Source organism: Rana temporaria, chromosome 2 (assembly GCF_905171775.1).
Source record: "Rana temporaria chromosome 2, aRanTem1.1, whole genome shotgun sequence".
NCBI lineage: Eukaryota > Metazoa > Chordata > Amphibia > Anura > Ranidae > Rana > Rana temporaria.
Genome location: NC_053490.1, coordinates 348,863,661 through 348,875,780, shown reverse-complemented (window position 1 = coordinate 348,875,780; position 12,120 = coordinate 348,863,661). Strand labels below are relative to the sequence as shown.

Below are 12,120 nucleotides of genomic sequence, written 5' to 3'. Positions count from 1 at the left end.
AAGAGTCTGCAACTTGCGAAGGGAGAAAAAACTCTTGCCTCCGAGGAGTCTAGAATCAAGCCCAGGTATTCCAGGTGTTGAGCCGGCACCAACACCAACTTCTGGAGGTTCAGTACCCAACCAAACTCCCGAAGAGTCTGACTGGTGATCTCCACATCCAGCCTTAATTCTGAGGTGGAAGCTGCTCTCAGACAGAGATCAACTAAATAGCCCCTTGCTGCCGTAGCAAGGCTAGGATCGGGGTGAGCACCTTGTAAAAGACTCCTGGTGCTGACGCCATGCCAAAAGAGAGAGCTACCATTTTGTAGTGCTCATCCCAGCCTGCAAACCGCAAGAACCTCTGATGTCTGACGCATATGGGGACTGCAATAAATGCGTCCTTGAAGTCCAAGGATGGTAGAAACAACCCCCGGATGGAGTGCAGCGACCACAGAGCGAAAAGCTGCCACCCTGAACCCTTGAGCTTTCACAAAGTTGTTGAGGGTCTTAAGATCCAGGACCGGACCTGGTGGGAACATCCCTCACCCACCCCTTGGAATTCGAGCGGCTACATAGAGCACTGGGCCCCCCATCATCAAACCCAAACAGACCAAGAGATGTGATTGGCTGCTTTTTTCATTTTTCACATAAAGAACTGGTGAGCCATAAGGCATGGGAAGCAGGAGGAATGGTATATGAAGGGTCCCGGATTCAGATACTGCCCGACCTCTCCCGTGCTACCCTCCAAAGAAGGGCTATGTTACGCCTGGTACTAGATAAAATTAAACAAGCAGGTGGGACTTATCGATGGGGATATCCCATAGCAGTTATAATTAAGAGGAACACACAGACATTTAATTTGCAACAGCCTAGGGAGCTACCCGAGATGTTTAAATTTATGGAGATGGAAGCGATAGGAGTCCCAAATTGACTGCAGCAACTACCAAGTCGGAACATGTCAATAGTGAACTTGACAGGAACAAGGAGGCCTGAGAGGCTAGAAAGGGGTCAAGAGAACTTAGTGGCCACTTCATAGGAGATGGTTACCCTACATCTTATAGTAGGACTGTGCCCATGACTAACAGAGGAATTAGCAGATGAATGAGGGTTGGGACAATGTCCATGGTTCTTTGTCTTGAATTAACGCTAAGGAAGAGGGGTGGACACCCCCTCTTTTTTTTTTTTTTTTTTCTTCCTCTATCCCTCCATACAATTTTTTTTCTTGGCCCTTTTTCCCCCCTTTTCTTTTCTTTTTTCTTTTTTTATCCCCTTTTTGGGGATGACGTACGTAAGATTATGTTGGATGATTATTTTGAAGTAGATCGAGTGCTCCCAGCACCCAGGTGTTTGCCCCCAGCCCCGCTGCCCCTCGAGTGCTCCCCCGTGCCCCTTACCACTTCGGAAATGGGTAACCCTTGCCCACGAGTAATTATATTTTTTAAACATTTGGTTATGCGGACTTATGACTTGCTCGATGTTCACATTTTAGTGGGGATTGTTTTCTTTTCTGTTTTTTGTTTTTTCTTTTTATATATTCTTTGAATTGAATAATTGAATTGAATAATGGGCAAATAGGTATATATATGTATAAGTACATGGTAAATGTAACACCACAATTGATACACAACACAAGAGTGAGACACGGATATGGTCACAGAATTTCAAGATCATAAGATCTGATTGTCACTTAAGTTTTCTGTTTTTTTTTATTATTTGTTCCTCCTTTTTTTTTTCTGCCCCTCCCTTTTTTTTTCCGGAGAGGGCAAGAGCACAATATAACAGACCCTAATGGCCAGACTAGGGTAATAGAAGTAATATAAGCACGTTAATACCATGAATATAAAGACGTCACTTGTCACTTAGCACTGGGGAGTGGGGGGGGTGGAGGGGGAGGGGCGGGGGGGTCCTCGGCTACTCTCTCACACCCCCTGGAATATTTAAAGAGTATAGAAGCATAAGAGCATAGAATAATATGTAGTATAATGTTTAAAGATAAGCGGGCAAGGAGGGGGGGTGTCACGAGGCGGAGGGGTGGGGGGGGGGGGGGGAGGTTAAGAAAGTAGAATGTATTATGAATGAAATGGGAAATAAAGGAGACTAATGTGATAAGGATGGGTGGAGGGGAGGTGGGGGGGGAAGGACTGGGGTAAGGCAACAGGGGGGAGAGGGGCAGTAAGGTAACAAAAACAGGGGGAGTGGATGAGGGGAGGCGAAGAATCAGGATGGGAAGGAGATCGAGAGGAATCCATAGGGAACCAATAAAACGGAGGGGGAGGGGGGAGGGGTAGGCTGGAACATATAGCCTTATTTATTTTTTTATTTTTTCTCTTTTGCTCTTCTGGGGAATCGTTATGTATTTTTTTTTTCACTTACATTATATCTTATCTGGAAGAACCGGACAGAGTGCTCTGCCGGAATTGGGTCAGCCCCAGGATTAGGATTTTCCCCACTGACCAATTTGGGACGGGGGTCAAAAGTGGGGACGCTCTCTGAGTGAGACATAGAAGGGGGGAGGGTAGTTGGGGAGGAGGGGGAGGGAAAGCAGCGAGAGTAGTGTGAGCTAGTGGGAACAGGGTCTACACCCCAAAATCCTTTTTCTTTTTTTTTTCTTTTTTGTTGTTGTTTTGTACATATCCCATCTCTTCCCATCTATTCGGTAGATGGAGGGGATAAAAATAACCACCCTAAATGCTAGGGGTCTCAACAACCCCGAAAAACGCAGGATGTTGCTAAGCGATATGTGGCGCATGGCAACTGATATAGTTTATATCCAGGAAACGCATTTCAGGTCGGGTGGGCTCCCGATGCTGCAGAGTAGGCACTACCCATTTACTTACCATGCGGAAAACCAAGAGGCAAAATCAAAGGGGGTCTCCATTCTGGTATCCAATAAGGTCCCCTGGATACTAGAAAATACTAGAAAATAAATATCAAGACACAAAAGGGAGATACCTCTATTTAAAGGGGACGATAAGGGGGATTAAGGTGACCCTGGCGACGGTGTATTTACCAAATAAACAACAGGATGTGTTTCTGAGGAAGGCTATTAAGAAGCTGATGGCAGTTGCGGAAGGTAAAATAATACTGGGAGGGGACTTTAATATACCCTTGAGCCTGAAGATTGACTGCTCCGGGGGGACGTCGTCTGCCCCGGAAGGGGTCAGACGGGGTGTCTTGGAGAAGTTATATGAAGCTCAGCTGGTAGATGTATGGAGGGTGATGCATGGAGAGGAGAGAGACTACACTTTCTACTCCAATCCACACCAGATATATTCCAGGATTGATATATTCATGATTCCCCATTACTTGATCTCATCTGTGACAGAGGTATCTATAGGTAGCATAACGTGATGACTCAGGATAGGAGGTGGCGATTAAATGAGAGCCTTCTACAGAATGAAGAGGTGAGGGAGGATGTGGCTCGGGAAATCGCAGAATACTTCAAATTGAACGATATACCTGGGAGTAACCCAGGGATGATTTGGGAGGCCCACAAGGTGGTAATCAGGGGAGTGTTGATTAGACACGGATCGAAAATAAAAAAGAAACGTGAGCAACAGGTAAAAAATCTATTAGCAGAAATCCAGAAACTGGAACTTCAGCATAAACGAATACAGTCCCCACAAACAGGCAGAGAATTGAGTCATCTGAGGAGGCAGATTTCAGAGACTTTACGGTACAAGGCCAAAGCAAAGATACAAAGGGGAAAGAAAATAAACTATGAATTTGGGGACAAGTGCAGTAAACTATTAGCTGGGAAATTGAAAGAGAAGAACCAACTAACGTATATCCCACAGATTAAGGGGAAGGAGGGGCAATTAAAAAAGTACCCAAAAGAAATAGCGGAGGAATTTGGGAAATATTATTCTAATCTGTATAATTTGCCCCAGACATCAGTAGCCCAATCAGAGATAGATGAATACCACTCAACAATTGACCTGACCAGGCTTTCATCAATTGCCCAGGCCAGTCTGGACACCACAATCTCAGTCAAGGAACTAGAAGTAACGTTAAAATCTATGAAAGAGGGGAAAGCTCCGGGACCAGATGGCTACACAATGAGATATTATAAAGAATTTGTATCAGTGCTGGGAAGTAGGATGGCGGGGGTGTTTAACGAGATGGGCCGGACTGCTGCATTTCCGCCGGAGGCTTTACTAGCCCATATTACAGTGATCCCCAAGGAGGGGAAGGACCCGGCGGAGTGCGGCAGTTATAGGCCGATCTCGTTGTTGAATTCTGACCTAAAACTGTTTACGAAGATTCTGGCGAGTCGGTTACAGGTGTGGCTTCCCGAGCTGATAGACATGGATCAGGTAGGATTTGTCCCCACGAGAGAGGCAAGAGACGGTACGATAAGGGCCCTTAACTTGGTCCAAGGAGCTATAGCGGGGGATATCCCTGCCGTGTTCCTAAATACTGATGCCGAGAAGGCTTTTGATAGAGTGGGATGGAGGTACCTGTTCTCTGTGCTGCGGCACGTGGGCCTGGGGGAGAACATGATGAGATGGATTGGAAGCGTATATACAGACCCACGTGCTGCGGTGAGAGTAAACGGGATTTTCTCTAAGACATTCCCAATTACTAATGGAACGCGGCAGGGATGCCCCCTGTCCCCGTTACTCTATGTACTATCTCTAGAACCATTACTAAATAAAATCCACCAAAACCCAGATATACAGGGTATTCAAATAGGTGAGGGCAGTCATAAGGTAATTGCATTTGCTGATGACCTGATGTTTGCCATATCTAATCCACATGTTTCTCTTCCCAATTTGATCAAAGAAATCGCAAAATTTAGGGAATTTACTAATCTTAAAATAAATCAGGCAAAATCGGAAGCAATGTGTGTGGCAGTGCCGCCTAAGACGCAGAAAATCTTACAACAAAACTATAGATTTAAATGGAAGGCCGAGCTAAAGTTTTTGGGCACTCTAATTCCAGCAAACATACAAGAAACCTTTAAAATAAATGTCCTACCCCTCTGTAGCTCAATAAGAAGGCTTCTGGAGAAATGGCAACATGGGCTACACTCATGGTTTGGTAGAAACAATATAGTTAAAATGAGTATACTACCAAAAATTACGTACCTGTTTCAGACCCTACCAATTAAAATACCCCCGACCTTTCTTCGGCAATTGGATACACTTCTGATGAGGTTTATCTGGGCTGGGAAGAAGCCAAGGATAAAAAAAGAGGTGCTGAGGCTACCCAAGAGCTTTGGGGGGATGGCAGTCCCAGATATAGCTAAATATTATCAGGCAGCCCATCTGACGAGACTGATAGATTGGTGTAGAAATAGACAATATAAAAGATGGGTGGAGGTAGAACAGCAGTCCTGTCCAATAGCATTACGTCAAGCTCCCTGGTGTTACAAATTATTACCAAGTAAGATGAAGAAACACCCCATAATTGGGCCAACATTGTCTATTGCAGCTAAAACCTGTAAGAACCCAAAATTTTCTTCAAATCTGTCTCCCATATTCCCTGTACTAGGAAATCCAGGATTTACACCAGGGACGGTGGGAGCAATATTCAATAAATTAACAGAGAGGGGTAAGGTACAGGTATCCCATTTTTTACAAACAGACAGGTGGCCATCAATTGAGGAGTTGACGAAGATAGGGGGTGGTTATGAGCTGGGTATTTGGCAAGCATTACAAATTAGAAATTTTTTAAGATCTTTGGGAAAACCGTCTGAATATCGGCGACAGTTAACAAAATTTGAAAAATACTGTGATGAAGAGGAGCCAATACAGCGAGTGAGTTCAAAAATGTACAAAATATTAAACTCCCCTCAGGAAGATGTGGAGCTACCAGGAATTACCAAATGGGAAAGAGACCTAGGGAGAAACTTTACACAGACCCAACGGAGACATGTAGTGTATTTAGCATTAAACTCTTCAATTTCTACACGGACACAGGAATGTAACTACAAATTACTGTCCCAGTGGTATTACACTCCAGTAAAGTTACATAAACTGTCCAGAGAAAATTCAGAGTACTGCTGGAGATGTGGTTTGGAGCAGGGTACCTTGTTGCATATTTTTTGGGCCTGTGTAAAGGTGCAAGGTTACTGGAAGGAAGTTCGGAGAATAGCTCAAAAATTTACGACGTTTCAGATTCCGGACGATCCAGCCCTATTTTTACTTCATAGCTCACAAATCCCATTAGGAGAGTATAAAAAGTCGGTACTACGGCACCTGATAAATGCGGCTAAAATGGGAATAACACTTCAGTGGAGAGATAGCAGACCACCATCTATTGCAAGATGGCTTAATAGAGTCAGAGAGATTGGAGCCATAGAGGACTTAATCCTCTTTTCTAGGAATAAAAGAGAGCGGTATGTGGAAACATGGACGGAATGGAACCAGTTCATAAATACGGAAGAAGGGAAGAGGTTAATGGAGGAGTAGGGAGAGGAGGGGGGAGCCCAGTCGACCAGAAATGGATAAGAGGTATGTGGATGAAATATAGGGGAGCGAGCCCCGATGTAGGATGGGAAGAGATGGGAATTTAGAAGGGGGTGGGGTTTTCACCCCCCCCCCCATTTTTTTTTTTTCTCTCTTGTTTTGGGGATGCTCTTGATGTGTTGAATAAACGGGAGGGGGTGGGAAGTGGGTAGGGAATATAAGAGGACTAAGGATCAGAAGGGGGCATAAACAAGGTTCCCTCGGATCCCTGGAGAGGATTAGCCATCAATTAGAAGTTTCGAGGGGATAATATATATGTGTAACCTTATGTTTAATTTATGCACAGGCTAAATGTGATGTTAATTTTGTATAATCCTGATCCTATACAAAAAGAAAAATAAAGTATTTAAATATGAAAAAAAAAAAAAAAAAAATAAAAATAAAAAGCCTCTAACCCTGGCCGAGCAAATCCGCCAGAGCCTTGTCAGACGTCTGGTCCGCAGACCAGCCTTTCAGTCAAATCATGCAGCGTAGCCCCACCGCAGATACTGATGTACTGGACAGCCAGGGAGCTGTATCTAAAGCCGCATTGCAGACATGCACCAACTGGTCTGCTATCATCCAGACCGGGGAAGCCTGTCGCTATTCAAAACACGGTGCAGCAAATCTTTGCCCATTAATGAAGCACTAGTGACCCCAGGGTCGCGGCCACCCTGAACAAGGACTGGGCCACCTGTCAGCAGGGGACTTAAAAAAACAGGGGTCCCATCTACCGGATTAATGGAATACCCAGGATACCGAGGGACCCCATCAGCTGATGCTGTTCCCAGTCTTGGTAAGTAAACTCTACCCCTAAGCTATTTAGGGAAACCTCCCAGCGGTGTGGGCCAGCCTGTGGGACCCAGAAGGGGCCAACACCTTAATAGATGCCCTCACCAAAACCTCCACTCTATCAGGGAACCCGCACGTGGTGATAAATGCTCCAACAAGTGCCTTTTTAGCGCTGACCCAGACATGGAAGCAAGCGTGAGCGTCGTTCCGCACAGTCCGAGAATGGCGCCGGGCGCTGCCAAAATCTAAGGTAACAAAAGAACACGCTGGGCCTCAGCAGAGGCCCCCCATGGCACTGGACAACACCCCCAATGGAGAGCAGACCCTGGCCACCCGTACAGCCCCAAACCAGGACACAGAGCCCCCCGGAGGACCCTCGGTCAGTACAGCAGGCCCAGCCCTACAGATCATGGGAAGGAGTGAGGGGACAGGGAGAGAGGAAAGGAAGGGTGGGATCTCCCTGGAAATGCCCAGCTGCGGGGGGGCATGTCCGGATGAGCTCTGGGGCAGACGTGCAGATGTAGAGCTCTGCTGGGACGTCATCAATCGGCTGCCATCCGACACACGATCCTGCTCCGTTCAGCCTCTAAATCGGCTTCCCAGGTTCCTAGGCTCCCCCTGTACCGGATTGGGCAAAAATCACGGGGTCCGGCCAGCTGGCTGTTGATCCGCCGTGCTCGGGAGAGCTTCACTGGGCTGTGACTGGGCGCCATCTAGGGGCCTACGAGACCTCCCGCTCCGTTTGGGCCCGGTAATCCACAGCATCGTCCCTCTTCGGCCGGGTACTCATGAGCAAACATGTACGGTGAAACCGGTCCGTCGGACCGTTTTCACCGTACATGCCTGCCAGAGGGCTTCTGTACGATGGTTGTACTAACCATCGTACAGAAGTCTGCGCGTAAACACTACGCGGGGCGTGTCCGCGTCGTCGCCGCGATGATGACGCGGCGACGTGGGCGGGCCTGCCATTTAAAGGCTTCCACGCATGCGTCAAAGTCATTCGACGCATGCGAGGGACGGCGGGCGCTCGGACATGTACGGTAGGTCTGTACTGACGACCGTACATGTCCGAGCGGGCAGGATTCCAGCGGACGGTTTTAAAACACGTCCAGGAATATTTGCTAGCTGGGAAAAGGCCCGGCGGGCAAATGTTTGCTGGAATTCGGCCCGCTCGCGCCTACACACGACCGAACATGTATGCTGAAACTGGCCCGCGGACCAGTTTCAGCATACATGTTTGGTCGTGTGTACGGGGCCTTCATCGGCGGCATCCCTGGCTGTAGTGGAGCGGGTCCTCACCTGCGGAATCGCGGAGGTTTGGTTCTGAAATCCCGAGGCCAGACGCACCTCCGCTGGGCGGCAGATCTAGGCAAGACCGCGGCTTTGGCCTAGTCCCGGAGGCCGGCGGCCATCTTGGTGCACCCAAACTGTCTACCTAGGTCTGTTTGTGTCCCCCTGGACACCTGAACCCCCCCCCTATGGAACGTAGAAGGCTCCCTGGACTGTTGCCACCTGCCCTGTGTCTTCAAATTAACAACTTTGTGTCATTGTTTTCCTGCAGCTGTTGGAGAAGTTGCTCTCTCAGCTAAATGATGCACCTAACAAAAGTCTAAAGACGGGAGGGGGATGCATGTGCAACCTGTGAAATGAAAATAAAATCAGAAACCTTGGCCTCACTTTGTCCTTCAGTGGCTCCCGCTCTGCACCGCCAGCTTCTATAGCCCCGGGAGATGTCCCACTAGCTCCAGGAACTGCTCAACGGACGTTTTATATGGGGAAGGTCGGGGATCAACGTCGCATTTACAAAAAACCCACGCCGCAGGCCACGATTCAGCCCTCTCCTCTCATGGACCACTTCGTGCTCAGGCCTCAGTCTCTGGCCCCGGGCTCTGCGACTGATATCACCGATCCACCTGACGTGTCCCCGCTGATTGATCCTTCTCTTTTTACTGAACAGACCGCACCTGAGCCATCAGCTTCTACCCTTCTAGCAATGACAGCGCCGGTGACGGAGAAGGTACTCGACCAAAAGTTACAGGCTCTGCTGCAGAACCTCACCAACAACATCGCTAAAGAGGTAAACAAATTAGCACACAAACTTAGAGGGGAGATAGATCAGTTGGGGGAGCGCACTGATAATCTTGAGACTAAATTTGATGATATGGTCCAATATGTTCATGCTTTAGAAGATGAAAATGCTACCCTTAAAAATGCTGTGACACAGCTTCAAATACAATAGGATCTCGAGAACAGAGAGCGCCGACAAAACCTACGGATCCGTGGGGTCCCTGAGTAAATTTCTGATAAGGAAATTCGGCCCTACCTGCTGGTTCTCTTCATTTATCTTGCACCCGATATCCCGGATATAGATTGGCGCCTTGACCGGGCGCACAGATCGCTGGCCCCTAAGCCTCCTCAGGGAGCCAATCCCAGAGATATCATTGTTCGCTTCCACTTCTACGACAGCAAAGAAGCTTTGAGCACCATCACACGCAACAGATCAAGATTAGAATTTAAAGGTGCAAAGATTAAACTTTTTAGCGATCTATCTCCCATTACCTTAGCCAAACGGCGCGCTTTGAGGCCTGTCACAGCACACCTACAGCAGCACCAAACCCCGTACCGTTGGGGCTTTCCATTTCGCTTATCAGTAACCAAGGATGGAGTGCAGCATTCCATAAGGGATCTTCAGGAATGTGACTCTTTTATCAAGAACCTGGGTCTTCCTCCCATCCCAGATGATGGACCTACAGGCACAACCTCCAGTACCCAGACCTCTTTCTACTCCGGGCAAGATATGGATTCCGGTTCGCCATAGATCTCGGAATGCCGTCTTCACTCCTCAAAGGGCTACATCATCTAAGGGTCACACCTGATTTTGCCTTTTTTTTTTATGATGCTCGTTACACGGAGACCCTGATCTTCACCTTTATGCCTGATTGCTCTGACTTTTGTTTTCTGCCTGCTCCATGCAGCTGGGTTTTTACCCCCTGAACACTTGTTTGATAAGTATTTCCTGATTGGTTTTTTTTTTGGAATAGATTGAGGCCAATAAATTGGCTCCAACGGGCTGGCATGCCCCCCTCTGTCACTGTCATGGTCCTGGAATATGACCGCGACCTCCTGAGGGGACCATTTCCCTCAGGCTTCATGCCTGAAAGGTATTTTTTTTTTTTGTTCTTGCTGTTTTTTTTTCCATGTTTTATAAAAAAAAATTGCAGGTAATGGAGATCCTGGGGTCCATCTTGACCTCTGACTTCCTTTCCAAATGGTCCTGGGACTCTCATATATTACCCATGTTTTTTTAAAAAAATTTAGGGTCTTTTTTGACCCATTTCAGAAACACGGCTGTGTTTCCACTACCTTGTGCCAATTTTTCCTATTTGTACTTGTTATTATAATCACTAGTTTTTCTACATCATGGTCTCTGCTGAATATATGTTTTTTGTATGCAATGCGAGATATGCTTACAATGCTTAGCAATGGCTATTAATATACTATCTTACAATGTTAAGGGCCTGGGCTCCATCCGTAAGTGTTGGCTGGCGTTGAAAGAGTTCAGGTCCTTTAATGCTGACGTGACATGGTTCAAGAGACACACTTTAATGCTGATGGTTCATTTAAATTTGCATCTAAACACTTCCCTACCACATTTGTTGCCTCTGATCCCTCTAGTAAAGCCGGAGTGGCTATTCTCTTGAAACGTTCCACTGCCATACGTGTTGAATCTTAATTTCTAGACCCTCGTGGCCGCTTTATTCTCTTGAGCTGTGATCACATGAACACGTCTTTCACTTTAGCGAATGTGTATGCTCCCAACTCGGGTGAGATTGGGTTTCTTGAGGATTTTTTTGAAAAACTTACCGACTTTTCCCAACCCTTCATGATTATTGGGGGATATTTCAATTTATGTATATCCCCCTCTAAGGATAGATTTTCCTTGCTCCATAAAACTCCCCCTGGACAAGCACAGAAATCTTCTGCCTCATTCCGAAAGACAATCAGAGCTCATAACTTGTTTGACGATTGGAGAGTAAAACATCCAATCGCTTGGCAATTTACCTTTTTCTCACCATCATGCAAATTATACACAAGACTAGATAATTTTTTACCGCTCCACTGTTGTCTTTTTTAACTGACTCTAATGTCCATCCGATTACATGGTCAGATCATGCGCCCATCTCAATCGAGCTCCTATTGTCTGCACCATCTTGAACGTGTCACTGGTGTCTCAATGAGTCCCTTTTCAATACCCCCGCTGTTCACTTACACTTACAACACCAACTTTCCAATTTTTTTTGACTCAACGAGGGCTCGGTGTCTGAGGTCTCTACCCAGTGGGAAGCTCACAAGGCTTTTTTTAGGGGTGAATGCATTGCCGCTGGATCTTGCCTTGAGAGATCGTGCTCTCCAACGCACAACTCTATTCGCCGACTAAAGAGGAATCTTCTTAGTTTTCCCACGGTGGACTGCCTCAGCATTTTGACCTCCCTGAGAAACCGTATCAAATCCCTAGATTTGAACAGAATTGCTAAATCTATGCTCTGGTCAAGGAAAATGAATTTGCCAATAAACCTCACAGAATGTTGGTCAATAGGTGATTGGTAAATTTTTTATCTTTTTATATTATTATTCAATGCTACCTACCAACACTGGGACATGCACTCAGCACTGTCATTCACTTCCTCACACACATTTTTATTTACCATTTATATTCACCCCCTTTACTTGCAATCACATTTATTCTGGCACACACTCTCACTTTTTATTTTAGTTTTATCCTCTTTTGCCCCTTTCACACATTTCATCGACATACACACTCACATTTATTTGTTCACCACACTCTCACACATTTCTCTTAACCCTTTTTTCCCCCCTCATTCACATCACACTGACA

The 12,120-nt window shown here is 46.5% G+C and overlaps 1 protein-coding gene across 5 annotated transcripts in view; it reads right to left on the bottom strand.

The window, feature by feature from the left end:
- PLEKHA6 (pleckstrin homology domain containing A6) overlaps positions 1 to 12,120 on the bottom strand; it is a 1,721,986-nt gene that overhangs the window by 1,493,941 nt on the left and 215,925 nt on the right. The gene's annotated exons all lie outside the window — the stretch shown is intronic.